Here is a 26,788-nt window from a genome sequence, read left to right as displayed (position 1 = left end):
ACACATAAAGGAACAATTACAGTTCAACAGAACATATGCCATGTAGGCATAACACATGTAGGCGCCCAAGGCTGTGAAAGCACAGGAGAGAGAGAGATAGACATTGATTATCTCCCTGGGGAAGGCAGGGAAGACTTCATAGAGGAAGTGACATTTGTATCTGGTCATAAAGGATGAGTGGACCTTATCAGGCAAACTACAGTGGCAAGTCTTCCCAGGCAGAGAAAACCGCTTAAACAGAGTTGAGTAAGAGAAATGTGCATGTGTGTGTGTGTATGTGTACACGTGTATGTTCCAAAGTCAAACGCAAATAATTTGGGGATTATCTGCCACCTTTGCTCCATACCACTACTTCTTTTTTCTTAATGTGGATAATTGAGAAATAACTCTCCTGACATTGGAGCTTTTAGAATAAGCTTTTATGCCTGGCATTTGCACTTTGGATTTTCTCAGTCTTTCCTCAGTGCTCAGCCAAGGGGATCCTAGTAAGGAATTTTTCATTTGCTCTAGAATCCCCCCAATTCCACCTCCCACAAAGATAGTCTGGTCAGGATACTTTGGGGCCACCAACAGAATAGCAAGTTGCCAAAATAAATGTTTTCCATCAAGATTTCACACTTGCACTTAATGAAATAGACATTTTCCAAACTGTTTCTTTAGAGCTAAGTTTTTCTTTAAGATTTGTAATGAAAATATTTCATGACCTGTTGACATATTCATATGGTGGTTTTCAAAAGGCAGATTTCGTTTACAAAATGGACTTGGCAACAAGTAGGAATATCTGGGAAGTTGAACAAGGCTGTTGACAGGGAAAATTAGGGCTGAATCATAACTGACATTGTTTTGCAGCTGTGCCATTTTTTAAGACTGACCAATGGGACAGGGTTTATAGAGGCTTCGTGGTAATAATGCTGAGATTGGCAGCTAATGACCATTCATAATGGAACTGCATAGCTGTAGTAGCTGACAAGCACAGAAGAATTAGGTTCTGTAACTGATTTTTTTTTTTTGGTGAACGCCAAAGGAGAAATTATGCCATTTAGAAGAAAGATACTAAAGAATAAATTCTGTAGTATTTTTCTAAGGAGCAGATTAAAAATCAGAAAATTTTCTTTGTAAAATCTGTTCTATATTTTCTTTATCTTGTGTTACCTCATTCAGTTAGCTCTTTTGTTGCTTGAACTAATTGACTAACAGATATCTAATTTAAAATTGTAGTTGCAGTGCAGTTCTGAGCAGAATATATTTTGTTCCCTTCAGTAGCTGAAGATTAAGAAGGGATGTTCAAATTCAGATGTCACAAAGCAGCACTGGAAATAGTTCTAAAAATTAATCAGTTTCAACTGTTCCTTTAGGTTTACAAAATTTGTATTAGATCTATTCTCATTTTTCTAAGTTTCTGCTCCTTATTTCAGTAGACTAAGAGGAAATAAGAAAAATGTAAATATTGTTACTTAGAGTTCTCTAGTGACAAATATAATTATAAAAATCTAATCAAATTCTTTAGGAACTGAGAAACAGGCATGTCTAAAGCTTTCAGCCATCCCTGGAAATGGTATCATAAGACTTTGCAAAGAGTATAGTATGTGAGCTTTGGTCTTGGAAGAGAAATCACTTTTCATAGAGCAAGAGGTCACAGAGGGCTTCTTGGAGAAGGTGGAATTAGAACCAGGTTCAAAATAGGGAGGGTGAGGCTAATTAATGATGGGATTCACTAGGGAGAGAAATATGGGAAGGTCATCGTGCAATGGGGCAACTCCAAGAGGAAGGGAAAGAGGTAGGTAGTTACAAGTCATGAAGGGTACTGGAAAAGTAAGAAGGTCTGAGGTAGAATTCTCAGTTTGGAAGTTGATAGAGTATTTCATTTTGTCAGATACTGGGAAATCATTGAGACAGTAGTTTTCTTGGATAATTTACCCAGAGTAAAATTTAGAATTTAGAAACAGGAGGCCAGGAAAACCTATTGAGTAATAATAGCTGCCATTTTTGATTTGTCTATTAAATACCACTCACTGTGATACAAAAATTGGAAGTATTTTTAAAAAACGCTTTTAAAAAACATATTTCAATTTTACAGATGAAGAAATTAAAACCCAGAGAGATTAGATCTCTATTCTATGATCACTCAGCCAGTAGGTGACAGGCTGAGACAAGACAGCTTTATCTGACTCCATCACCATGTCCCTGACCACCAAATATACTACCGTGTGTGAGCTGATTAGTTATGATCTTGGTATTACAGTTCTCTGCCTACTTCCTTCCTTCCTCCCCCATACACCTATCACCTATATATTTTATTTGATTTTTTTGTACACCTGCCTGATTTTTTTCCATCTTTATTGAGATATAACTGACATATAACATTATGAACATTGCATAAATTTAAGGTGCACAACGTGATGATTTGATATATGTGTATATTATGAAATGATTACCACAATAATGTTAGTTAACATCTCTGTCACCCCACATAATTACCTTTTTCTTTGTGTGTGTGTGTGTGGTGAGAACATTTAAGTTCTACTCTCTAAGCAAATTTCAAGTATATAATACAGTATTGTTAACTGTAGTTACCCTGCTATACATTGTATCCCTAGAACTATTCATCTTATAACTGGCAGCTTGTACCCTTTGACCAATATCTCTTCATTTCCTCCACTCCCCAGCCCCTGGCAATCCAATTCTACTATCTGTTTCTATGCGTATGGCTTTTTTAGATTACATGTGTAAGTGTGATTATACAGTATTTGTCTTTCTCTGACTTATCGCACTTAACGTAATGCCCTCAGGTCCATCCATATTGTCACAAATGGTAGTAGTTCCTTCTTTTTGTGGCTGAATAATATTCTATTATATATACATACTACATTTTCTTTATCTTTTCATCTTTGATGGGCATTTAGGTTGTTTCATACCTTGGCTATTGTAAATAATGCAGCAATGAACATGAGGGTGCATATACCTCTTTAAGATAGTGAGTGAATTTCTTTCACATATATACCCGTAAGAGGGATTGCTGAATCATATGATAGTTCTATTTTGAATTATTTGAGGAACCTTCATACTCAGTTCCATAGTGGCTGCACCAATTTACATTCCCACCAACTGTGTACAAGTGTTCCCTTTTCTCTACATCCTCGCCAACACTTCTTATTGCTTGGCTTGTTGAAAATAGCTATTCTAATGGGTATGAGGTGACATCTCATTGTGACCTTGATTTACATTTCCCATATGATTAGTGATGTTGACTGTGACCTGTTGGCCATTTGTATATCTTCTTAGGAAAAAAATGTCTATTCAAGTCCTTTGCCCATTTTTTGGTTGTTATTTTTTTGCTGTTGAGTTGCATGAGTTCCTTGTATACTTTGGATATTAACCTCTTATCAGATATGTGATTTGCAGATATTCTCTCCTATTCCACAGGTTGCCTTTTCATTTTGTTGATTGTTTCTTTTGATATGCAGTAGTGTTTTAGTTTGATATAATCCCACTTGTTTATTTTCACTTGTGTTACTTGTGTTGCTTGTGCTTTTGGTGCCGTATCCAAAAAATTGTTCTCAAGACCAATGTCAAGGAGCTTTTCCTCTATGTTTTCTTCTAGGAGTTTTGTAATTCCAGGTATTACATTTAAGTCTTTAATCCATTTTGGGTTAACTTCTCTGAGTGGTGTAAGACAGAGGTCCAATTTCATTCTTTCACATGTGAATATTCAGTTTTCTCATTGAATATTCTTGGTTCCCTTATCAAATATTTGTTGACCATATATATGGGCTTTTATTTCTGAACTCTTGATTCTGTTCCTGGTCTATGTGTCCTTTTTTTTTTTTTTTTTAATGCCAGTGGAATACTGTTTTGATCACTATAGCCTAGTAATATAGTTAGCTTTGTTCTTTCTCGAGATTGCTGTGGCTATTTGGGGTTTTTTGTGGTTCTGTATGAATTTTAGGATTGTTTTTTCTGTTAATTTGAAAAACGTCATTGGAAATTTGATAGGCATTACATTGAATATACAGATAGCCTTGAGTAGTATAGAAATTTTAACAATATTCTTCAATTCATGAGTACAAAGTTTCTATTTATTTGTGTCTTCCTCAATTTCTTTCATTAATATCTTACAGTTTTCAGTATGCATTTCTTTCACCTCTTTGGTTACAGTTATTCCTAGGTATTTTATTCTTTTTTGGTGCTATTATAAATGAGATTATTTTCTTAATTTCTTTTTCAGATAGTTTGTTGTTATTGTATAGAAAGGCAACTGATTTTTGTATGTTGATCTTGTATCCTGCAACTTTATGGATTTGTTTATTAAGCAATTTTTTGGTTGAGTCTTAATGTTTTCTATATATAATATTATATCATCTGCAAATAGTTACAGTGTTATTTCTTCCTTTATGATTCAGATGTCTTTTATTTCTTTTTCTTGCCTAATTGCTCTGGCTAGGACTTCCAGTACTATGTTTTTTGTTTTTTTTTTTAAGTATTTGTTTTATTTTTATTTTATTTATGGCTGTGTTGGGTCTTCGTTTCTGTGCGAGGGCTTTCTCTAGTTGTGGCAAGCGGGGGCCACTCTTCATCGCAGTGCGCGGGCCTCTCACTATTGCGGCCTCTCTTGTTGCGGAGCACAGGCTCCAGATGCGCAGGCTCAGTAATTGTGGCTCACGGGCCCAGCCGCTCTGTGGCACGTGGGATCTTCCCAGACCAGGGCTCGAACCCGTGTCCCCTGCATTGGCAGGCAGATTCTCAACCACTGCACCACCAGGGAAGCCCCTCCAGTACTATGTTGAATAAAAGTGGCAAGAGTTGGCCTTCTTGTCTAGTTTCTGATCTCAGAGGAACAGTTTTCAACCTTTTACCATTGAGTGTAATGTTACCTGTGGGTTTGTCATATATGGCCTTAATATGTTGAGGTACATTCCTTCTATACACAATTTGTTGAGAATTTTTAATTGTGAAAGGATGGTATATTTTGTCCAATGCATTTTCTTCATCTGTTGAGATGATCATATGATTTTTATCTTTCATTCCATTACTGTGGTGTATCACATATTGATTTGTGTATATTGAATCACCATTGCATCCTAGGGATAAATCTCACTTGATCATACTGCATGATCATTTTAATGTGCTGTTAAATTGGGTTTGCTAGCATTTTGTTGAGAATTTCTGTATCTGTATTAATCAGAGATATTGGCTTACAGTTTTCTTTTCTTGCAGTATCCTTATGTGCCTTTGGTATTGGAGTAATGCTGGACTTGTAAAATGAGTTTGGGAATCTTCCATCTTTTTCAATTTTGGGGAAGAGTTTGAGAACGATTGGCATTAATTCTTCTTTGAAATTTTGGTAGAATTCACCATCTGGTCCTGGGCTTTTCTTTCATGGAATTTTTTGATTACTAATTCAGTCTTACTCATTACTGGTCTCTTCAGATTTTCTATTTCTTCATGATTCAGTCCTATTATATTGTATGTTTCTAGGAATTAATTTATTTCTTCTAGGTTATCCAATTTGTTGGTGCACAATTGTTCATAGTAGTCCATTATGATTGTTTGTATTTCTGTGATTTCAGTTCTAATATTTTCTTATTCCTTTTAAAATTTTATTTATTTAGGTCCTCTCTTGCTCATGGGAGCAATAGTTTCTAAGATTTTTTAAAATCATCTTTTACTGAAGTATGATTTATATAAAATGCACCCATTAAGAATTCACTTTAATGAGTTTTGACAAATGTACATATTGTAAATTCACCACCCAAATGAAGGTTAGAATATTTTTGTTACTCCAGAAACTCTCCAAATTCCACTTTCCAATTAATTCCTTCTTATCCCTGCTCCAACTAATGACTGATCTGATTTCTATCACTAGAGATTAATTTGACCAGTTCTAGAAGTTTACATAAATAAAATAATATGGTATGTACTCCTTTTGTGTCAGCTTCTTTTACTCAGCATGTTTTTCAATCCATTTTGTTGGGATATAGTGTACATATAATAAATGGCATCCATTCAAGTATACATTTTGATGAGTTTTGACAAGTGTAAATACCTTTGTATCAGATACACTGTTAAGATATACAGCATTTCCATTATCAAAAAGTATTCCCTGTTTACCTTCCGAGTCAGTTACCTATCTCTACTGCAAGCAAACAGTGATCTCTGTCACTCTAGATTAGATTTGTCTTTTCTAGAGTTTCATGTAAATGGAACTGTGTGATCTGCACTCTTTTGGGTCTGGCTTCCTTGGCCAGCATGATGTTTTTGAACATTGTGTGTATCAGTATTACTATATAGCCTTATATTGTAGGCATGTATCAAATTTTGTTAGTCCATTCACTGGTTGATATTTGTCTGTGTTTTTTTCTAGTTTTTGGCTATTATGATTAACACTGCTATGAACTTTAGTGTACAGTATCTTGGTAGTTGTATATTTTCCTTTCTCTTGGGTAAATATTTAGGAATGGTATTGCTGGGTCACATAATAACTGTGTATTTAACTTTATAAGAAACTTCCAGACTATTTTTCAAAGTAATTGTACCCTTGTATACTCCTAGAAATGTATAAAAATTGCTAACATTTCAAATGGTCAGTCTTTCAAATTTTAGTGAATCTAATGGGTATGTTGTGGTACCTCACTGTGGCATTTTCCTGGTTAATGATGTTGAGCATCTTTACACATGAGTATTTGCCATTAATATGTCTTCTCTTGTGAGTCTTTACAGATTTTTTAAATTAGTTTTTGTCTTCCTATTACTTAATTGTAAGAGTTCTTTACATATTCTGGATAGAAGTCCATCATCAAATAAATTTTTTATAGTTTATCTTTTTTTCTATTATGATTAGTGCTTTCTTTGTGTACTGAGAAATCTTTCCCTCCTCCTAAGTGGTGAAGAATTTCTCCTATACTTTTTCCAGAAAATTTATAGTTTCAGCTTTTAGCTTTAGGTCTTTGATCCATTTTGAATTAATTTTTATATATGATATAAAGTAAAGGTCAAAGTTTATTTTTTCTCCAGAATTGGTATCCAGTTTTTACTGAATTTATTGAGAAAATAACCCAGTCTCCTATTGAATTATGTTTTTACCTTTCTCAAAAATTGTGTGGTCGTTTCTGGAATTTATCTTGTCCTATTTATTTATATGTTTATTTTTATTCTAATACTAAACTGACTTGATTAATATAATCTTATAGTAAGTCTTGAAACCAAGTAGTGTAAGTCTTCCAACTTTGTTCTTCCCTTTTCAAGATTATTTTGACTGTTCTAAGGCGTTTGAATTTTCATATGAGGTTTAGAATCAGCTTATCAGTTTATGCAAAAAACGTGCTGAAATTATAATTTGGATTGTGCTGACTCTATTGATCAATTTAGAGGAAAAGGAAGTCTTAACACTGGCGTTTTCAAGTGTCTGTTCTTTGACTTAGATCTTCTTTAATTTCTCTTGGCATTATTTTGTAGTTCTCAGTGTAGAACTTGGATATCTTTTGATAAAGTTATTCCTGAATTTTTAATCTTTTTTGATGCTATCGTAAATGGTATTGTGTTTTAAATAGAACTTTCCAGATGTTGTTGCTAGTCTAGAGACATGCAGTTGATTTGTGTATATTGACCTTGTATCAGGCATCCTTGCTGAATTAACTTACTAAATCTAAGAGTTTATTTTTACAGATTCCTTAGTGTTATTTATACAGACAATGATGTTATCTGGGAACAGTGACAGTTTAACAACTTCTTTTCCTATCTATGAGCCTTCTATTTCTGTATCTTGCTCTATTGCATTGGTTATAACCTCCAGAGTACAATATTGAATATTAATGGGGAGAGTAGATATTCTTGCTTTGTTCTTTATCTTAGGGGAAAGCAGTATTTCATCAAGTAGGATATGAGTTGTTTTCTCTGTCAGTTTATCAGGCTAGAGGAAGTTTCTATCTATTCCTAGTGAGTGTGCTGAGATATTTTTCATAAAAAGGCATTGAATTTTGTTACATTTGTTCCTCTGGAACTGTTGAGGATACTGTTTTGTATTCTGATAATATGGTGAATTATCTTAATTAATTTTCATTACTTTAATTTGTGCATTCTTGGGACAAATCTCATTTGGTCACGATGTATTATCCTTTTTATATGTAGATGAATACTATTTGCTAATTTTTTGGAGAGTTTTTGCATTGATGTTCATGAGTGATATTGGTCTATAAACTTCATTTTTTAAATATCCTTTTCTAGTTTTGGTATGAGGGTTTTCCTACACTCATAAAATTTGTTGGGATGCATCCCCTTCTTCTCTATTTTTTGGAAGAGTTTATATGAGACTTAAGTATTTGATCAAATTCACAGTGAAATAATCTGGACCTGGAGTTTTGAGGGAGGAGTTCTTTAAAGATGAATTCAATTTCTTTAGTAGATAGAGCTCTTGATATTTTCTAAGTATTTTGTGTTTTCTCTCTTTTTTGATTAATCTTGCTAGGGTTCATTAATTTTGTTAATATTTTCAAATATTCCACTTTTGTTTTTTTAAGTTCTCCATTGTTTTCCATTTCATTCGCTCAATTCAGCTCTTTATTATTTCTTTTCTTCTTATTTTGGTCATACTCTTCTCTTTAAGTTTACTTGCCAGCTTTTTAAGGTAGAATCTTAAAAATGAACATGGAAATCACTTACTTTAAACTTTCTTTCCTAATACAAGTATAATATTTGGAGCAGTATTTTTTCTATACACTTTTATAGCTATGTCTCATAAGTCTTGATATTTTCCATTTCCATTAAATTTGAAATATTTTCAAATGTTCCTTGTGAATTCTTCTTTGATCCATGGTAGAAGTTTGTTATTTAATTTCCAGTCATTTGAACATTTTCTAGTTGCCTTATTTTTATTGATTTCTAAGTTAATTCTGTTGTGATCAAAGAATGCATTAAGCCTTAGTTTAGGATTCAGCATAGGGTCTACCCTGGTGTACTTTCCTGGGCAAGCCTCATATAGTTTCTCTCTCATGCACAGTCTAGCCCTTAGCTAAGAATTCAAGAGGGAAACCTCCCCTGCCCCCTCCCCCAACATTCACAGAATTCTGGGCACTTTCTTTGTGCCTCTCTCTTCTCTGGTGTTCTGCTCTGCAGATTCCAGCGAATTCACATACTTTGAACTGTGGTCCATGCCTTCTAATCTCTGCAGGACCACAGTGCTCAGCTGGGACTACAGATCACTGAACTGTAACAGGGAATTGACAAATGTCCCTATACAGAGTCTGGTCAATTCTGGGGCTTACATCGTGAGCCTTTTCTTTCAGGGATTACAGTTTTATGCTGTCTGTATATTAATGTCTGAAAATAGTTTCCTTATATATTTTGTTCAGTTTTATCATTTATGGTAGGAGAATTAATTCATTTATTCCATCATATCTGGAAGTGGAAGTCCATTCCATGAGTTCTTGCATGTTGACAATAATTTTTCTGTGTGTGCCCTTTATATTTGGGAAGTCAGTTTTGCTGCATATGAAATCTTTGGCTCACATTTTCTGCCCTTGAATATTTAACTGTGTTACTCCATTTCTGGCATAATGTGTTGCCCTTGATAAAGTCTGATGACAATCTAATTTCCTTTCCCATTTAAGTCACTGATTGTTTTTGCTTTGATGCCAAATGGATTTTTTTTTTAACTTAAAGTCTGGTAACTTTACTAGGATATGTCTTGGTTTTGGTCATTCTGGAGGTTGATATTCTCTAATATGGGGTATGTTTTTCCAATAGGAAGCTTACATATTTTCCTTTAATTTCAGGAACTCCTTTAAACAATATAGTTTTAGTATTTTTTCCATTCTCTTGTGGTTTTCTTCATTGACTCATTTTATCTGCATTTTAGATTTTCTTTGCCTAACTTTTAATCTTTGTCACTTGCTCTTGAAACCTGTTAATTTCTTCCATCTTCAATTTTAAAGTTTCCTGCTTTTCACCTTCCATTTGTACCAAGGCATTGTCTTCTATGATCATATGTTTGTGTTCCCCCTAATTTAGTTTCTTTTCTGATATAATTTTTCTTATATTTGTAATTATTTTCTGATGCAGTCATTTCATTTATGAGCTTTTCTAATTCTGATTTATGTTATCCTTTGTGTATTGTATCATCTTCTTAATGTGCTTTAGCCTAGTTAAATAGATAACCTAGTTAGTTAAATAGAATTTTACAGTTTTAAACTGTTCCCTTGTGTATTTTTTTCAGCCATGTTTTCTTTGTCTGCAGGAGTGTCATTCAGTTCTTTCATCCTTTTTTGTTCTCAGTAATTTGCATGGGAATTGACCTCAATATTTTTATGTTACTTATTTTTATGTGAAATTTCTTTCTCTGAAGTTTTAGAAGGAGCATCAGGTAGTTTTTCTGACTTCACAGAGCTCCATCTTGTATAGTTTTTATGTGCTATTAAAAATATGGCAAAAGTACAAGTGAAAGACTGGAATTTAAATGAGACATCAAGACTAGTGAAACTGATTTGGGAGTTGTTTACACATAGAGATAATAGCTGAAATGTTTGGGATGGATGAGATCTCCAAAGGAAAACGTGAAGAAAAAGAACAAAGGTCCAAAACCGGGAAATGCTGAAAATCCACACTTTTGGAAAAAGAAGAAAAAATAAGCTTGAGAAAGAAAGAAGGTAGTCTTACAGTCAATAAGAGAAATGGGATGATGCTTTGGGAGTTGAGACGACTGTGACTAAAAAGAGATGGCAGTGGGATTTAAGAGGACATAAAACAAGTTAGTAAAACTAGGGTGGAGTATCCTTGATTAGAGGAGGTGACAGTAGCAGATGTGAAACACTCATTTGGCAAGTTTAGGGTTGGAGAGAACAAGGGAGGTGTTGACATGAATGGTAGAGTTGAATGAAGTCTTTTTTTCCAAGATAATTATAATTTGATTATGTTTGAAAGCCAGGAAGAAAAAAATCTGTGAAGACAGGAAAATTGAAGATGTTAACAAGAGAAGATAAATGAGAAGCAAAGGAAGCATGAGGAAATTAAAGGAAATTTCTTCCTCTGAAGTAGGAAGAAAAGAAGAAAAAAATACATAAGGGATAGACTTGCAGTTAAGAAGGCCAGGAAACATATTGAAAGATACTTAATCTAAAACAATAAAAGATGACAGCTTGCTTTCTGAAATTTCCTGACTCTACTTCTCTCCTCCACTTTTTTCTTTACCTTTTCTTCCCTTCATCTTTGTTTTCCTGTCCTTGCTCAATTTTGAGTCCATTCCATTCTAATTTCTTTTCCGTGTGGGACTCTTTCCTGGAAGGGAGACCTGGCTGCTTAGTATTGAATGCTCACGGGGGCCAGCCTCTCCTACCTTCTCATGGACCCCTTGTACTAGCCTATTATTAGATTGGTCAAACCCTTCTCAGTTCAGCTTCTGTTCTGAAATGGGCCTGCCATCTTTTACAGTAAATACCTGTTGGATATTTGGGGATTCTGGGGATTCTTCCCTTCTCTGATGTTTCATATATCCCGTTTTTTCTCTCTGCTATCGTTCACACAAACGCTAATGCCATGCCAGTGTTTTTTTGTTTTTGTTTTTTGTTTTTTACTGTTGGTGGCTTGTACTCGTCTGCTTGTAGTTGGGGACTCATGGGGATACCTTGTCATGTACTTCTGTTGTATATGATGTCCATGTGGTTTCTTTTCTCCTCCTTCCTTCCCTTCCTTCCATCCATCCATTCATTCATCTAGATGCATTGTCTTTTTAAGTCTACCATGGTTTCTGCCATCTTTCTAGAATTTCTGTAGAGTCCTTTTATTTAAAAATGAACCCTAACTGAAATCAAGTACGGAGAAATGCATTAAATGTGGACTGTGTTTCTTGGAAAGCTTGTTAAACCACTTGCCCTAGGTAGCACAATCCCATCAAAATGTCTGCTGGTTGAGCTACTTCTAAGGGCTCCTAGTCTGGTTCAGCATAGGTCCTGGGAAGAAGGATCACTCTGAACTTGGATGTAAGGGCAGAGGATGGGGGTCTAAGAGATGACAGAGATAAGGCAAGGCAGATAGTTATTATAGGTAGGAGCAAATGCATGCACTATGTTCAAGTAAGAAGGTATAGTTGAGAATCCACCTAATCAATAAAAGAATAGAAGAACTATAGCCCTTAGCTCTTGTGCTGCTATTAAGAGCTCTACATCTTGACTCTAGGTCAGAGGATGAGGTGCCTTGTCTCACAATGATGTTGATTCTATATAGAAGTTAGATAGTGGTGATGAGAGGGCAGAAACACATAAGCAAAACTTACTGTGTTTAGTGCAGGGACATAAATTTCCATTTAACCTCAAAAGATGTGGCAGAATATTTTTATGTTTCTTTTGGATTTTTCATTGAGTGCCTTTTGGGAAAGATGTTACATAAACATACCGTTTTTTAAATATATACTAGAGAAACTTCTCAAAGTTATGCCATTCTAAATCCTGAGGAATGTAATTTGCTACCTTCCAACTTAAGTTGATCTTTTCACACATTGATTTTTTTTTAACATCTTTATTGCAGTATAATTGCTTTACAATGGTGTGTTAGTTTCTGCTTTATTACAAAGTGAATCAGGTATACATATATCCCCATATCTCCTCCCTCTTGCGTCTCCCTCCCACACTCCCTATCCCACCCCTCTAGGTGGTCACAGAGCACCAAGCTGATCTCCCTGTGCTATGCAGCTGCTTCCCACTAGATATCTATTTTACATTTGGTAGTGTATATATGTCCATGCCACTCTCTCACTTCGTCCCAGCTTACCCTTCCCCCTCCCCATGTCCTCAAGTTCATTCTCTATGTCTGCGTCTTTATTCCTGTCCTGCCCCCAGGTTCTTCAGATCCTTATTTTTTCTTTTCTTTTTTTTTTTTTTAAGATTCCATATATATGTGTTAGCATATGGTATTTGTTTTTCTCTTTCTGACTTACTTCACTCTGACAGACTCTAGGTCCATCCAACTCACTACAAATAACTCAATTTCGTTTCTTTTTATGGCTGAATAATATTCCATTGTATATATGTGCCACATCTTCTTTATCCATTCATCTGTTGATGGACAGTTAGGTTGCTTCCATGTCCTGACTATTGTAAATAGATCTGCAATGAACATTGTGGTACATGACTCTTTGAATTATGGTTTTCTCAGGGTATTTGCCCAGTAGTAGGATTGCTGGGTCATATGGTAGTCCTATTTTTAGTTTTTTTAAGGAACTTCCATACTGTTCTCTATAGTGGCTGTATTAATTTACATTCCCACCAACAGTGCAAGAGGGTTCCCTTTTCTCCACACCCTCTCCAGCATTTATTGTTTGTAGATTTTTTGATGATGGACATTCTGACTGGTGTGAGGTGATACCTCATTGTAGCTTTGATTTGCATTTCTCTAATGATTAGTGATGTTGAGTATCCTTTCATGTGTTTGTTGGCGATCTGTATATCTTCTTTGGAGAAAAGTCTATTTACATCTTCTGCCCAGTTTTGGATTGCGTTTTTGTTTTTTTGATATTGAGCTGTTTGAGCTGCTTGTAAATTTGGAGATTAATCCTTTGTCAGTTGCTTACCAAGTTCATTGATTAGTCCTAATAGTTTTCTGGTAGCATCCTTAGGATTCTCTATGTATACTATTATGTCATCTGCAAACAGTGACAGCTTTACTTCATCTTTTCTGATTTGGATTTCTTTTATTTCTTTTTCCTCTCTGATTGCTGTGGCTAAAACTTCCAAAACTATGTTGAATAATAGTGGTATGAGTGGACAACATTGTCTTGTTCCTGATCTTAGAGGAAATGGTTTGAGTTTTTCACCATTGAGAATGATGTTGGCTGTGGGTTTGTCATATATGGCCTTTATTATGTTGAGGTAAGTTCCCTCTATGCCTACTTTCTGGAGGGTTTTTTTTTTTTTTTTTTTTTTTAATGTCTGAAACATTTATATTAACATATTTCCATACAAATACAAATATGATTTTTAGAAATTTCATGTAATGTCTGAAACATTTATATTAACATATTTCCATACATATTTCCATACAAATACAAATATAAGATTTTTAGAAATTTCATGTAATGTCTGAAACATTTATATTAACATGTTTCCATACAAATAACCCAATGAAAGTTTAGTATTAGTTGTTTTGTTTGTTTTTTTATACTGCAGGTTCTTATTAGGCATCAGTTTTATACACATCAGTGTATACATGTCAATCCCAATCGCCCAATTCAGCACACCACCATCCCCACCCCACCGCAGTTTTCCCCCCTTGGTGTCCATATGTCCATTCTCTACATCTGTGTCTCAACTTCTGCCCTGCAAACTGGCTCATCTGTACCATTTTTCTAGGTTCCGCATACATGCATTAATATACGATATTTGTTTTTCTCTTTCTGACTTACTTCACTTTGTATGACAGTCTCTAGATCCATCCACGTCTCAACAAATGACTCAATTTCGTTCCTTTTTATGGCTGAGTAATATTCCATTGTATATATGTACCACATCTTCTTTATCCATTTGTCTGTTGATGGGCATTTAGGTTGCTTCCATGACCTGGCTATTGTAAATAGTGCTGCAATGAACATTCGGGTGCATGTGTCTTTTTGAATTACGGTTTTCTCTGGGTATATGCCCAGTAGTGGGATTGCTGGGTCATATGGTAATTCTATTTTTAGTTTTTTAAGGAACCTCCATATTGTTCTCCATAGTGGCTGTATCAATTTACATTCCCACCAACAGTGCAAGAGGGTTCCCTTTTCACCACACCCTCTCCAGCATTTGTTGTTTGTAGATTTTCTGATGATGCCCATTCTAACAGGAGTGAGGTGATACCTCATTGTAGTTTTGATTTGCATTTCTCTAATAATTAGTGATGTTGAGCATCTTTTCATGTGCTTCGTGGCCGTCTGTATGTCTTCTTTGGAGAAATGTCTATTTAGGTCTTCTGCCCATTTTTGGATTGGGGTGTTTGTTTCTTTGATATTGAGCTGAATGAGCTGTTTATATATTTTGGAGATTAATCCTTTGTCCGTTGATTCATTTGCAAATATTTTCTCCCATTCTGAGGGTTGTCTTTTCGTCTTGTTTATGGTTTCCTTTGCTGTGCAAAAGCTTTGAAGTTTCATTAGGTCCCACTTGTTTATTTTTGTTTTTATTTCCATTACTCTAGGAGGTGGATCAAAAAAGATCTTGCTGTGATTTATGTCAAAGAGTGTTCTTCCTATGTTTTCCTCTAAGAGTTTTATAGTGTCCAGTCTTATATTTAGGTCTCTAATCCATTTTGAGTTTATTTTTGTGTATGGTGTTAGGGAGTATTCTAATTTCATTCTTTTACATGTAGCTGTCCAGTTTTCCCAGCACCACTTATTGAAGAGACTGTCTTTTCTCCATTGTATATCTTTGCCTCCTTTGTCATAGATTAGTTGACCATAGGTGCGTGGGTTAATCTCTGGGCTTTCTATCTTGTTCCATTGATCTATGTTTCTGTTTTTGTGCCAGTACCATATTGTCTTGATTACTGTAGCTTTGTAGTATAGTCTGAAGTCAGGGAGTCTGATTCCTCCAGCTCCATTTTTTTGCCTCAAGACTGCTTTGCCTATTCGGGGTCTTTTGTGTCTCCATACAAATTTTAAGATGATTTGTTCTAGCTCCGTAAAAAATGCCATTGGTAATTTGATAGGGATTGCATTGAATCTGTAGATTGCTTTGGGTAGTATACTCATTTTCACAATGTTGATTCTTCCAATCCAAGAACATGGTATATCTCTCCATCTGTTGGTATCATCTTTAATTTCTTTCATCAGTGTCTTATAGTTTTCTGCATACAGGTCTTTTGTCTCCCTAGGTAGGTTTATTCCTAGGTATTTTATTCTTTTTGTTGCAATGGTAAATGGGAGTGTTTCCATAATTTCTCTTTCAGATTTTTCATCATTAGTGTATAGGAATGCAAGAGATTTCTGTGCATTAATTTTGTATCCTGCAACTTTACCATATTCATTAATTAGCTCTAGCAGTTTTCTGGTGGCAGTTTTAGGATTCTCTATGTATAGTATCATGTCATCCGCAAACAGTGACAGTTTTATTTCTTCTTTTCCAATTTGTATTCCTTTTATTTCTTTTTCTTCTCTGATTGCCGTGGCTAGGACTTCCAAAACTATGTTGAATAATAGTGGTGAGAGTGGACATCCTTGTCTCGTTCCTGATCTTAGAGGAAATGCTTTCAGTTTTTCACCATTGAGAATGATGTTTGCTGTGGGTTTGTCATATATGGCCTTTATTATGTTGAGGTAGGTTCCCTCTATGCCCACTTTCTGGAGAGTTTTTATCAGAAATGGGTGTTGAATTTTGTCAAAAGCTTTTTCTGCATCTATTGAGATGATCATATGGTTTTTATTCTTCAATTTGTTAATATGGTGTATCACATTGATTGATTTGCGTATATTGAAGAATCCTTGCATCCCTGGGATAAATCCCACTTGATCGTGGTGTATGATCCTTTTAATGTGTTGTTGGATTCTGTTTGCTAGTATTTTGTTGAGGATTTTTGCATCTATATTCATCAGTGATATTGGTCTGTAATTTTCTTTTTTTGTAGTGTCTTTGTCTGGTTTTGGTATCAGGGTGATGGTGGCCTCATAGAATGAGTTTGGGAGTGTTCCTTCCTCTGCAATTTTTTGGAAGAGTTTGAGAAGGATGGGTGTTAGCTCTTCTCTAAATGTTTGATAGAATTCACCTGTGAAGCCATCTGGTCCTGGACTTTTGTTTGTTGGAAGATTTTTAATCACAGTTTCAATTTCATTACTTGTGATTGGTCTGTTCATATTTTCTATTTCTTCCTGGTTCAGTCTTGGAAGGTTATACCTTTCTAAGAATTTGTCCATTTCTTCCAGGTTGTCCATTTTATTGGCATAAAGTTGCTTGTAGTAGTCTCTTAGGATGCTTTGTATTTCTGCAGTGTCTGTTGTAACTTCTCCTTTTTCATTTCTGATTTTATTGATTTGAGTCCTCTCCCTCTTTTTCTTGATGAGTCTGGCTAATGGTTTATCAATTTTGTTTATCTTCTCAAAGAACCAACTTTTAGTTTTATTGATCTTTGCTATTGTTTTCTTTGTTTCTATTTCATTTATTTCTGCTCTGATCTTTATGATTTCTTTCCTTCTGCTAACTTTGGGTTTTGTTTGTTCTTCTTTCTCTAGTTTCTTTAAGTGTAAGGTTAGATTGTTTACTTGAGCTTTTTCTTGTTTCTTTAGGTAGGCTTGTATAGCTATAAACTTCCCTCTTAGAACTGCTTTTGCTGCATCCCATAGGTTTTGGGTCGTCGTGTTTTCATTGTCATTTGTCTCTAGGTATTTTTTGATTTCCTCTTTGATTTCTTCAGTGATCTCTTGGTTATTTAGTAACGTATTGTTTAGCCTCCATGTGTTTGTCCTTTTTACGTTTTTTTCCCTGTAATTCATTTCTAATCTCATAGCGTTGTGGTCAGAAAAGATGCTTGATATGATTTCAATTTTCTTAAATTTACTGAGGCTTGATTTGTGACCCAAGATGTGATCTATCTTGGAGAATGTTCCGTGCGCACTTGAGAAGAACGTGTAATCTGCTGTTTTTGGATGGAATGTCCGATATATATCAATTAAATCTATCTGGTCTATTGTGTCATTTAAAGCTTCTGTTTCCTTATTTATTTTCATTTTGGATGATCTGTCCATTGGTGTAAGTGAGGTGTTAAAGTCCCCCACTATTATTGTGTTACTGTCGATTTCCTCTTTTATAGCTGTTAGCAGTTGCCTTATGTATTGAGGTGCTCCTATGTTGGGTGCATATATATTTATAATTGTTATATCTTCTTCTTGGATTGATCCCTGGATCATTAGGTAGTGTCCTTCCTTGTCTCTTGTAACATTCTTTAATTTAAAGTCTATTTTATCTGATATGAGTATAGCTACTCCAGCTTTCTTTTGATTTCCATTTGCATGGAATATCTTTTTCCATCCCATCACTTTCAGTCTGTATGTGTCCCTAGGTCTAAAGTGGGTCTCTTGTAGACAGCATATATATGGGTCTTGTTTTTGTATCCATTCAGCCAGTCTATGTCTTTTGGTTGGGGCATTTAATCCATTCACGTTTAAGGTAATTATCGACATGTATGTTCCTATGACCATTTTCTTAATTGTTTTGTGTTTGTTTTTGTAGGTCCTTTTCTTCTCTTGTGTTTCCCACTTAGAGAAGTTCCTTTAGCATTTGTTGTAGAGCTGGTTTGGTGGTGCTGAATTCTCTTAGCTTTTGCTTGTCTGTAAAGCTTTTGATTTCTCCATCAAATCTAAATGAGATCCTTGCCGGGTAGAGTAATCTTGGTTGTAGGTTCTTCCCTTTCATCACTTTAAGTATATCATGCCACTCCCTTCTGGCTTGCAGAGTTTCTGCTGAGAAATCAGCTGTTAACCTTATGGGAGTTCCCTTGTATGTTATTTGTCGTTTTTCCCTTGCTGCTTTCAATAATTTTTCTTTGTCTTTAATTTTTGCCACTTTGATTACTATGTGTCTCGGCGTGTTTCTCCTTGGGTTTATCCTGTATGGGACTCTCTGCGCTTCCTGGACTTGGGTGGCTATTTCCTTTCCCATGTTAGGGAAGTTTTCGACTATAATCTCTTCAAATATTTTCTCTGGTCCTTTCTCTCTCTCTTCTCCTTCTGGGACCCCTATAATGCGAATGTTGTTGCGTTTAATGTTATCCCAGAGGTCTCTTAGGCTGTCTTCATTTCTTTTCATTCTTTTTTCTTTAGTCTGTTCCGCAGCAGTGAATTCCATCATTCTGTCTTCCAGGTCACTTATCCGTTCTTCTGCCTCAGTTATTCTGCTATTGATTCCTTCTAGTGTAGTTTTCATTTCAGTTATTGTATTGGTCATCTCTGTTTGTTTGTTCTTTAATTCTTCTAGGTCTTTGTTAATCATTTCTTGCATCTTCTCAATCTTTGCCTCCATTCTTATTCCAAGGTCCTGGATCATCTTCACTATCATTATTCTGAATTCTTTTTCTGGAAGGTTGCCTATCTCCACTTCATTTAGTTGTTTTTCTGGGTTTTTTTCTTGTTCCTTCATCTGGTACATAGCCCTCTGCCTTTTCATCTTCTCTATCTTTCTGTAACTGTGGTTTTTGGTCCACAGGCTGCAGGATTATAGTTTTTCTTGCTTCTGTTGTCTGCCCTCTGGTGGTTGAGGCTATCTAAGAGGCTTGATGGGAGGCTCTGGTGGTGGGTAGAGCTCTCTGGAGGGTTTTTAACATAAATGGGTGTTGAATTTTGTTGAAAGCTTTTTCTGCATCTACTGAGATGATCATATGTTTTTTTTTTTTTTTAAAATTTTATTTATTTATTTATGACTGTGTTGGGTCTTCATTTCTGTGCGAGGGCTTTCTCTAGTTGCGGCAAGTGGGGGCCACTCTTCATCGCGTTGCGCGGGCCTCTCACTATCGTGGCCTCTCCCGTTGCGGAGCACAGGCTCCAGACGCGCAGGCTCAGCAATTGTGGCTCACGGGCTCAGTCGCTCCGCGGCATGTGGGATCTTCCCAGACCAGGGCTCGAACCCGTGTCCCCTGCGTTGGCAGGCAGATTCTCAACCACTGCGCCACCAGGGAAGCCCCAGATCATATGGTTTTTATCCTTCAGTTTGTTAATATTGGTGTATCAAATTGATTGATTTGCGTATATTGAAGAATCCTCGCATTCCTGGGATGAACCCCACTTGATCATGGTGTATGATCCTTTTAATGTGCTGTTAGATTCTGTTTGTTAGTATTTTGTTGAGGATTTTTGCATCTATGTTCATCAGTGATATTAGCCTGCAGTTTTCTTTTTTTGTGACAGCTTTGTCTGCTTTTAGTATCAGGGTGATGGTGGCCTCGTAGAATAAGTTTGGGGGTGTTCCTCCCTCTGCTATATTTTGGAAGAGTTTGAGAAAGATAGATGTTAGCTCTTCTCTAAATGTTTGATAGAATTCGCCTGTGAAGCCATCTGGTCCTGGGCTTTTGTTTGTTGGGAGATTTTTAATCACAGTTTCAATTTCAGTGCTTGTGATTGGTCTATTTATATTTTCTATTTCTTCCTGGTTCAGCCTCGGAAGGTTGTGCTTTTCTAAGAATTTGTCCATTTCTTCCAGGTTGTCTGTTTTATTGGCATATAATTGCTTGTAGTAATCTCTCATGATCCTTTGTATTTCTGCAGCGTCAGTTGTTACTTCTCCTTTTTCATTTCTAATTCTATTGATTTGAGTCTTCTCCCTTTTTTTCTTGACGAGTCTGGCTAATGGTTTATCAATTTTGTTTATCTTTTCAAAGAACCAGCTTTTAGTTTTATTGATCTTTGCTATTGTTTCCTTCATTTCTTTTTCATTTATTTCTGATTTGATCTTTATGATTTCTTTCCTTCTGCTAACTTTGGGGGTTTTTTTGTTCTTCTTTCTCTAATTGCTTTAGGTGTAAGGTTCGGTTCTTTATTTGAGGTGTTTCTTATTTCTTGAGGTAGGATTGTATTGCTATAAACTTCCCTCTTAGACTGCTTTTGCTGCATCCCATAGGTTTTGGGTCGCCGTGTTTTCATTGTCATTTGTTTCTAGGTATTTTTTGATTTCCTCTTTGATTTCTTCAGTGATTTCTTGGTTATTTAGTAGTGTATTGTTGAGCCTCCATGTGTTTGTATTTTTTACAGATTTTTTCCTGTAATTGAAATCTAGTCTCATAGCGTTGTGGTCGGAAAAGATAGTTGGTACGATTTCAATTTTCTTAAATTTACCAAGACTTGATTTGTGACCCAAGATATGATGTGTCCTGGAGAATGCTGCATGAGCACTTGAGAAGAAAGTGTATTCTGTTGTTTTTGGATGGAATGTCCTATAAATATCAATTAAGTCCATCTTGTTTAATGCATCATTTAAAGCTTGTGTTTCCTTATTTATTTTCATTTTGGTTGATATGTCCATTGGTGAAAGTGGGGTGTTAAAGTCCCCTACTATGATTGTGTTACTGTCAATTCCCCCTTTTATGGCTGTTAGCATTTGCCTTATGTATTGAGGTGCTCCAATGTTGGGTGCATAAATAATTACAATTCTTTTTTTTAAATTTATTTTTATTTTTTATTTATTTATGTCTGTGTTGGGTCTTCGTTTCTGTGCTAGGGCTTTCTTTAGTTGCGGCAAGCGGGGCCTACTCTTCATTGCGGTGCGTGGTCCTCTCAGTATCGCGGCCTCTCTTGTTGTGGAGCACAGGCTCCAGATGCGCAGGCTCAGTAATTGTGGTTCACGGGCCCAGTTGCTCCGCGGCATGTGGGATCTTCCCAGACCAGGGCTCGAACCTGTGTCCCCTGCATTGGCAGGTGGATTCTCAACCGCTGCGCCACCAGGGAAGCCAATAATTACAATTCTTATATCTTCTTCTTGGATTGATCCCTTGATCATTATGTAGTGCCCTTCTTTGTCTCTTGTAATAGTCTTTATTTTAAAGTCTATTTTGTCTGATATGAGAATTGGTATGCCAGCTTTCTTTTGATTTCCATTTGCATGGAATATCTTTTTCCATCCCCTCACTTTCAGTCTGTATGTGTCCCTAGGTCTGAAGTGGGCCTCTTGTAGACAGCATATATACGGGTCTTGTTTTTGTATCCATTCAGAGAGTCTGTGTCTTTTGGTTGGAGGATTTAATCCATTTACATTTAAGGTAGTTATCGATATGTCTATTCCTATTACCATTTTCTTAATTGTTTTGGGTTTGTTATTGTAGGTCTTTTCCTTCTCTTGTGTTTCTTGCCTAGAGAAGTTCCTTTAGCAGTTGTTGTAAAGCTGGTTTGGTGGTGCTGAATTCTCTTAGCTTTTGCTTGCCTGTAAACGTTTTAATTTCTCCGTCAAATCTGAATGAGATCCTGGGTAGAGTAATCTTGGTTGTAGGTTTTCCCCTTTCATCACTTTAAATATGTCCTGCCACTCCCTTCTGGCTTGCAGAGTTTCTGCTGAAAGATCAGCTGTTAATCTTATAGGGATTCCCTTGTATGTTATTTGTTGTTTTTCCTTTGCTGCTTTTAATATTTTTTCTTTGTATTTAATTTTTGATAGTTTGATTAATATGTGTCTTGGCATGTTTCTCCTTGGATTTATCCTGTATGGGACTCTCTGTGCTTCCTGGACTTGATAGACTGTTTCCTTTCTGATATTAGGGAAGTTTTCAACTATAATCTCTTCAAGTATTTTCTCAGTCTCTTTCGTTTTCTCTTCTTCTGGGACCCCTATAATTAGAATGTTGGTGCATTTAATGTTGTCCCAGAGGTCTGTAAGACTGTCCTCAATTATTTTCATTCTTTTTTTTTTATTCTGCTCTGTGGTAGTTATTTTCAATATTTTGTCTTCCAGGTCACTTATCTGTTCTTCTGCCTCAGTTATTCTGCTATTGATTCCTTCTAGAGAATTTTTATTTCGTTTATTGTGTTGTTCATTATTGTTCGTTTGCTCTATAGTTCTCTTACGTCCTTATTTAACGTTTCTTGTATTTTCTTCATTCTATTTCCAAGGTTTTGGATCATCTTTAGTATCATTACTCTGAATTCTTTTTCAGGTAAACTGCATATTTCCTCTTCATTTGTTTGGTCTAATGGGGTTTTACACTTCTTCTTCATCTGATGTGTGTTTCTCTGTGTTCTCATTTTGCTTAACTCACTGTGTTTGGGGTCTCCTTTTTGCAGGCTGCTGGTTCATAGTTCCTGTTGTTTTTGGTGTCCCCCCCCAGTGGCTAAGGTCGGTTCAGTGGGTTGTGTAGGCTTCCTGGTGGAGGGGACTGGTGCCTGTGTTTTTGTGGATGAGGTTGGATGTTGTCTTTTTGATGGGCAAGACCGCATCTGGAGGTGTGTTTTTGGGTGCCTGTGACCTTATTTTGATTTTAGGCAGCCTCTCTGCTAATGGGTGGGGTTGTGTTCCTGTCTTGCTAGTTGTTTGTCATAGGGTGTCCAGCACTGTAGCTTGCTGGTCATTGAGCGGGGCTGGGGCTTAGCGTTGAGATGGAGATCTGGGAGAGCTTTCGCCATTTGGTATTATGTGGAGCCGGGAGGTGTCTGGTGGACCAATGTCCTGAACTCAGCTCTCCCACCTCAGAGGCACAGGCCTGATACCCGGCTGGAGCACCACGATCCTGTCAGCCACACAGTTCAGTATAAAAGGGAGAAAAAAGAGAGAAAGAGAGGAAGAGAGGAAGGGAGGAAGGGAGGAAGAGAGGAAGGGAGGAAGGAAGAAAGGTAATAATAAAATAAAATAAAATAAGAAGTTATTAAAATAAAGAATTAAAAATTATTAAAAATAAAAAACAATTTAAAAATAATAAGAAAAGAAAAAAAAAAAAGAGAGGAAGAAAGAAGAGAGCAGCCAAACCAAAAAACAAATCCAACAATGATAACAAACAGTAAAAACTATAGTAAAAAACAAAAAAACAAAAACGGATGGACAGAACCCTAGGACAAATGGTAAAAGCAAAGCCATACAGACAAAATCACACAAAGAGGCATACACATACAGACTGACAAAAAGTGAAAAAGGAAAAATATATGTATATCTATATATTAAAAAAAGAAAAGGAAGACAGCAGCCAAATCAATAAACAAATCTACCAAAGATTATAAACTCTAAATACTAAACTAAGATAAACATAAAACCAGAAACAAATCAGTCACAGACAGCAACCCCAAGTCTACAGTTGCTCCCAAATTCCACTGCCTCAATTTTGGGATGATTCGTTGTCTGTTCAGGTATTCCAGAGATGCCAGCTACATCAAGTTGATTGTGGAGATATAATCCACCGCTCCTGAGGCTGCTGGGAGAGATTTCCCTTTCTATTCTTTGTTCTCACAGCTCCTGGCGTTCAGCTTTGGGTTTGGACCTGCCTTTGCATGTAGGTCGCTTGAGGGCATCTGTTCTTCCCTCAGACAGGATGGGATTAAAGGAGCAGCTGATTAGGGGGCTTTTGCTCACTGAGGCCGGGGAGTGGGAGGGGTATGGAATGTGGGGGTAGTTTGTGGCAACAGAGGCCAGTGTGACGTTGCAACAGCCTGAGGGGTGCCATGTGTTCTCCCGGGAAAGTTGTCCCTGGATCATGGGACCCTGGCAGTGGTGGGCTGCACAGGCTCCCTGGAGGGGACGTGTGAAGAGTGACCTGTGCTTGCACACAGGGTTTTTGGTGGCTGCACCATCACCTTTAGCGTCTCACGTCCATCTCTGTTGTCCGCACTGCTAGCTGCGGCTTGCGCCCATCTCTGGAGCTCATTTAGGCAGTGCTCTGAATCCCCCGTCCTCGTGCACCCCAAAACCATGGTCTCTTGCCTCTTAGGCAGCTCCAGACTTTTTCCTGGACTCCCTCCCGGCCAGCTGTGGCACACTAGCACCCTTCAGGCTGTGTTCACGTAGCCAACCCCAGTCCTCTCCCTGGGGTCTGACCTCCGAATCTTGAGCCTCAGCTCCAGCCCCCACCTGCCCCGGCGGGTGAGCAGACAAGCCTCTCAGGCTGATGAGTGCTGGTCGGCACTGATCTTCTTTGTGGGAATCTCTCCACTTTGCCCTCTGCACCCCTGTTGCTGCGCTCTACTCCGTGGCTCCGAAGCTCCCCCACCCACCCCCCATCTCTGCCAGTGAAGGGGCTTCCTAGTGTGTGGAAACTTTTCCTCCTTCACAGCTCCCTCCCAGAAGTGCAGGTCCCATCCCTATTCTTTTGTCTCTGTTTTTTCTTTTTCCTTTTGCCCTACCCAGGTACGTGGGAAGTTTCTTGCCTTTTGGGAGGTCTGAAGTCTTCTGCCAGCATTCAGTAGGTGTTCTGTAGGAGTTGTTCCACATGTAGATGTATTTGTGATGTATTTGTGGTTTGGAAGTTGATCTCCACATGTTATTACTCTACCATCTTGAAGGTCTCCACACACATTGTTTTTTAAAAGTGTTTGTGCATTCATCTGTCGATGGACATTTAGGTTGGTTCCATGTCCTGGCTATTGTAAATAGTGCTGCAGTGAACATTGTGGTACATGTATCTTTTTGCCGTCTCATTTTTTTTTTTTTTTTATGAGTGGGATTGTGTTCCTGTCTTACTGGTTGTTTGGCCTGAGGCTTCCAACACTGGGGTTTGTAGATTACTGGGTAGAGCTTGGTCTTGGTGCTGAGATGAGGAGCTCCATGAGACAGGGAGGATGGGAGGGAGGCTCAAGAGGGAGGGGATATGGGGACATGTGGGTGCATATGGGTGCACCCATATGCATATGGGTGATTCGCTTTGTTGTGCAACAGAAGTTAACACAGTATCATGAAGTAATTATACTCCAATAAAGATCTATTTTAAAAAAAGTGTGTATGTACTCTATTTGATACAAAAAATCTTAAAGTTCACTTATTTCTGAAAGTATTATTTACCAAGTATCTGAGATAAAGACATGGTATATATCATGGTCTTTTTCCTACATGTCATATACAATCATGGCAGATAGTAAATACTTCAAAAAAGTGTTCAAGATGGGAAGGGGTTATTGGTTCAGTTAGCTGTCACATCTACATGAAAGAAACAGAATGGTTAACGCAAGACTTAGAAATGAGCAATGTCTTGGATGATGAATGCAATTTTGACCAACATGATATGGAAGTGGGGAATGAAGAAAGAACAGAGTGTACCATTCAGCCAGAAGGCTTTCTTGAACAAAGGTACAAAGGCAAAAAGCATAGGCTGTACTTGGGCAACACCAAGTAGACGAGGTTGGCTGGAATATATGACATGTATAAAGAAGTTGTGAGAATTAGCCTAAAAATCTTATACATATTATCAAGGGATGAATGGCAGGTAGAGGAATCTTCACTTAATCTTGTAGATAAAGGGATCGTTCAGAAGTTTCCAAATAATAGATTTATGTGATCAGAGCTAGAAGATGACTCTCTGGGGAGGATGGGTCAGAGAGGAGAGAGTACAGAAGTAAGGGGCCCCCAGTTATGATACCTTTGAGTTGAATAACAAAGCTGGTTGTTTTTGTTTAAATTTGAACTGATGGCCTTGAGTCTTAGTATTCTCTTCTCCTTTTACATATATACACATGCTACATTGATGTCTGTTGTCTGAAAAGTAGAGTGTCCAGTGGGAAATGGTTTCTCTATATTTGTGGGCCGTTTCATAGTAAGCAGAGTTGCCAAAACTTTCCAGGATAAAGAGATCTTTAATGATATGTAACAAATTAGATTGTGAAAGGTCAGGAAAACACATTTTTTTCATTGAAAATTAAAGACACCTGGGCTTTTCATTGTAAATATTTTATATGCTTAGTACTAGGCTAACTGATAATTTTAGGGACAATTTGCAGTAAAATATAAGATGTTTAAGCTCATATGCTACATATATTTTGAAAATCAGAGTTGGAAATTTATAACTATGTTCTCTCAAGAGATGATAGTCTTTTCTGAGGATTTTTATGATGTCAAGAACAGGAACGTATTTTAAGAAATAATCTCCTCAGGCTGGCACTATGAAATTCTGAAAAATAGATACAGGACCATCTTAGATTCCTATGGCAAGTAGGCATTACAAGATTATATTCTCTGCTTGATCAACAGTTTTTAAGTGTGAGAATTGTATATTTTAGGCTTACCAGCTGTAAAGTATCTATTACTACACATTTATAGTAGCATCTGCATGCCTGTTACAAAAAGAGCAATGTTGTATGTGATGTGGGCATTTTTTTTTGGAAATAAAATTTAGATCCTTCAACCTACATTCCGTGGAATTGTATATAAGAATTTAAGAGCTGGAAGGGGCA

This window comes from Balaenoptera ricei, chromosome 6 (assembly GCF_028023285.1).
Source record: "Balaenoptera ricei isolate mBalRic1 chromosome 6, mBalRic1.hap2, whole genome shotgun sequence".
Taxonomy (NCBI): domain Eukaryota; kingdom Metazoa; phylum Chordata; class Mammalia; order Artiodactyla; family Balaenopteridae; genus Balaenoptera; species Balaenoptera ricei.
Note: the sequence above shows the minus strand (reverse complement) of the source record.